This window comes from Melospiza georgiana, chromosome 16 (assembly GCF_028018845.1).
Source record: "Melospiza georgiana isolate bMelGeo1 chromosome 16, bMelGeo1.pri, whole genome shotgun sequence".
Lineage (NCBI taxonomy): Eukaryota > Metazoa > Chordata > Aves > Passeriformes > Passerellidae > Melospiza > Melospiza georgiana.
The window spans coordinates 75,857-79,743 of record NC_080445.1 but is presented as its reverse complement, the minus strand read 5'-3'; the positions used below and the strand labels follow the sequence as shown (position 1 = coordinate 79,743).

The 3,887-nt window shown below is 42.7% G+C and overlaps 1 long non-coding RNA gene across 3 annotated transcripts; it reads left to right on the top strand.

The window, feature by feature from the left end:
- Positions 1 to 718: 718 nt before the first annotated feature.
- LOC131090198 (uncharacterized) lies at positions 719 to 3,491 on the top strand. Of its 3 annotated transcripts, none has more exons than XR_009115304.1 (3): positions 719 to 934; positions 1,084 to 2,060; positions 3,214 to 3,491. It is a non-coding gene; the product is annotated as an uncharacterized LOC131090198 (long non-coding RNA). The 3 variants fall into 3 exon arrangements; XR_009115303.1 differs by having other exon boundaries at positions 719 to 1,159; positions 1,277 to 2,060; positions 3,214 to 3,489; XR_009115305.1 differs by having other exon boundaries at positions 719 to 1,552; positions 1,661 to 2,060; positions 3,214 to 3,488.
- The last annotated feature ends 396 nt before the right edge of the window (positions 3,492 to 3,887 follow it).

Genomic DNA, 3,887 nt, shown 5'->3' with positions numbered 1-3,887 from the left:
GTCTTGATAAATTGGAGAAGTGCCCAAGAGAAATTCATCATCCTGAGATACAAAAGGTAGGAAGTGACTTTTTTTGGTTTGGTTCTTTTTCTTTATTGTTTTCTGGAAATAGAAGTAATTAAGTATAGATACTACTGGTTTATTTCTTCCAGTAGCTGATAATACTAATACCAATAATAATAATAATAAGAGTAAAGTAATACTACTTAAATTGTCTTTATTTATCCATTGAACTGGCCATTTTAAATCTAAACTTCTAAACACAAATCAAACCATCATCCTTGTAGAATCTTTAATAGGAGTGGGCTAAAGATCCTGGTTTTGTTTACAGGATTTATTGGTTCATGAAGAGCAAGAGGTAAGTACAAGCCTAACTACCCTCTAGCTCACAGACCTGCCCGGTGAATAGAGCTTTGTTTTTTTGATGGGCTTGTGATGACTTTGAGATCAATTGCTCATTCATTACAGTAAAAAAAAAAAAATTGTTTTGAACATGACAGCAAAAATAACTTTAAGCACAACTTAATAATAATAGATCACCAATTTTAGTTAATAATTTTATGCTATACTCTTGGGTGAGGGAAGACTCGGACACTCAATATGAGATCAGCAAGCTATGTTTATTGCAGAGAGTATCAGACACTTATACAGCACATAATAAGCTTATGAATATTCTGTAAGCCAAGCGATCTATTGGTTAAACTATACCATCACTCTTCCTCATTCCTTTGGGCCTACATTCCCTATTTCCCACGTCTCTCTGTCTACTTGTTATCCTACCCAGCTAGGCCCAGGCACACGCTATCTTGCAGGTACAAAACTCAAAAATACCTGTGTTCGGTACTTTCCCAGCTCCTGGTCGGCTAACGAGCGAATGTCTGCGTGACCTCTGTCATGGAGCCATTTCTCCACACTATACTATCAAAGTTTAAAGGTAAATTATTATATATTAGGAGATGGTGTAAAGTGTATGTTGTAATGTGTAGGATATATACAAAGATACGTACTTGAAAGTCCGTAGAGGAAACAAATTTTTACACCTTCTGTTTGACTGTTTGTCATATATTTGGTTTTATTTCCCAGGGATCAGTGAATTTTAACTCTGGAGTCCTCTATGCTAAGGATGCTCAGCTTACAGATGATGAAATGTTCAGTAATGGTGAGTTTTTCACCTTCTCCTTCATTGTTTTGCTCATCTGAATAAAAAAAAAAAAGGCAAGATTAAAGAAAAAGCAATAGTTTTATTATTTTTACCCTGTTATGTCTGTTTCCTCAGTATTTGCTGGAGCTGTGCTTACCCAAGGTTTGGGTAAAACAAGCTTTGGGTTCCCTCTGTCTCACTGGGAGTTGCCCAATTCAGTTGCATCTGGTGAAATTCACCCTGAGACCTTACAGAACCAGCTCCAACTACGTGAGAGCCATTTGCAGTTCTCTCCAGACGCCTGGAGAATGGGTGACGTTTCTGAGGATCCGGCGAGCGTGCTTCTGTCAAAACTCAGTCTGTGAAATTTCTGGGGAAAACCCTTCTGTGTCCTGAAGGGTTCAAACTCTGGTGAGGATCCAGTTATCAGGTGCTCACCTGGATGGTTCCAGCTGCCAAAGGTAACACTTGTACTCTTGCCCTGTAGTTTACATCTATTGTATTTTTGTTATTTTGCAGGATTTTTTGTCTTTGCAAAATATTGTGCATTTCACTCTTTGGAACCTCTCAGATGGTTCTTTGGTGCAGCACCACCCCATGGGACACTTGGCTGCTGTCCTGAAGGGGTTGGTGGCTAGAATTGTAAATCCTGGAGAGTTTATAAGTCTTCTGTCCCCAGGGAGGTATCATGCTTTGTTTACTTTTGTTCTGTTGGTTAGGTGCTGCTTCTCGTTGCAAGTACGAATTTCAAACTGCCCTGTTCTTATTTTAACTGTTTTCCTGGTTCTCTCCGTCCGGCAGGGAAAGACTCTCGTATCCTTGTCGTCGGGCTCGGTGCTGTCCAAGAAGATACAGAGACTAAAAAAATCATAAGAAGCAAAATATGACTGCAGGGAAAAGAAGCTGGAGAGAACAGAAGGTGATATTGTTATCCTTACCCTGTATTAGAGACATCCGCTGTGCTTTGATGCTGGCAGCTGCCGGGGGCTTGTTAGCTCTTTGTAGGCAGGTGTAGGTGTTCACTTGTAGGTTTTTTCTCTGGACAAGTCAATTCAAACTTTGCTAAGCTTATATTTTCAGATTACTCTGTAGCACAGTCCAGCATGACATTTTTGAATGTTGTAAAAATACCATGTTACTTGGAAATGGCTAATGAAGAGAAGCTTTAGGGGAAAATAAGATGTCAGGGTTGGGAGATGTGAGAAGAATTGTGTGGGGATGTTAGACTGAAGTAAAGCACACTTGAAGCTGGACTGGCACGCTGGCAGGTCCCCTATTAAACAGTAGTGCTGAGATTAGCCTGGGGGTTGCCCATTGTTTCTGTAGAAATCAATGTTTCCTGGTCTTCAGAGGGAAGCTGCTTTGAAAAGCTGGAAGGTGCAGCATGCTGACAATCCCCGTGCTTTGGATTAAAAGTAGATTTCAGAAGGGTCCTAGGCTTTTGTCTTTTCCTGGAAGTCGATGTAATCCTGTCGAGGAGTTTTTAGTTCTGTGTTGCCATGTCATCCATCAGAGCCCTGCTGTACTAATCATCATACAAGTACAAAACAAAAAATCAGACCCTGTCCCAAGCACTTAGAGCCCAGAACACGATTTCCTCGGGCTGCCATTTGCGTGCCATCGGTACTCACCACGAATTGAGCCCTCTGGCTCTGACAGAGCCCCTGGATGCTGACGGAAGGGGGCTGGTCACAGACCCTGGAGGTGCCTGTCCCCCAGGGAGGGAGAGGACGAGGCAGTGTGGCCTGCAGGGAGGGTGTCGTCCCCAGAGAGCAGCCGGCGACTCCATGCCTGCCCGGGGCTCCGGGTGCCCCCTCGGGGTGGACGCCTGCCCTCAGGTTTCCCTCTGGGCACCCGGGGAGGGAACCAGGTCCATCCGTGTGGCAGCTGCAGGGCCTGCAGGCTCTGGGCCCTGGAGCCGAGTGAGCCTGAGCAGCTGCATGCTTGCTGTGAGCTTTGGGGTGAGCGTGCATCACTGCAGGCCTGGGATGGATTGAAATGCGCTGAGGAAAGCACAGGGAGGGAGGGAGGGAGGGAAATGCTCTGTTAACATGTGCCAATTCTTCTGTCAGACTCATCACGGCGGGACAGCGTGAGGACTGAAAGTGTAAGAAGATGTGGAGGGAAACAGAGAATCTGACAGGAGCAGCGAACGCACGAGTGCACGAATTTTGCTTTTTGCTTGGATGTAAACTCAGGAGTTGAAAGGAATTTGGGAGTGAGAAGGGACATTTCAGAAGGAGAAGAAGAAAAAGAAGTTGTTGTTGTTGCTACAGTCCTGGCAAAAGCTTTTGTTCTAGCTAATAAAAGAAGTTAGTTTAAAAAACAAAAAGGAAAAAATGTAGTGTTTTTTTTTTCCTTCACTATGATATGCATTGGTGGTATATGGTGTGTTGTTTTATTTCTTGGTATTATTAACTCTGTGTAAATTGTTTTTTGAGTGAAGCTGACTTTCTGGATGGGTTGGTTTGTATTTGAGGCAGGATTAATTTCAGTAGGGTTCTTTCATAGATTTCTGATGGGTATTACTGGGATTTTGGTTTTGTTTACTGTATGTATGAACCTAGAGCTTTGGTAGGGCCAGCTGGGCTGCTGGAGTTTTGGGTGTGAATTTATTAGATGGCTTTTGTTAAATGCAGTTTTTAATTTTTGAAATGTTTTTCAGTGTAGTGGTTTTAAGGTGGTTTTTAAGAATTCATTGTATTGTTTTATCTTGTTTGTAGTTGGTGTATGATAAGGGATGTGG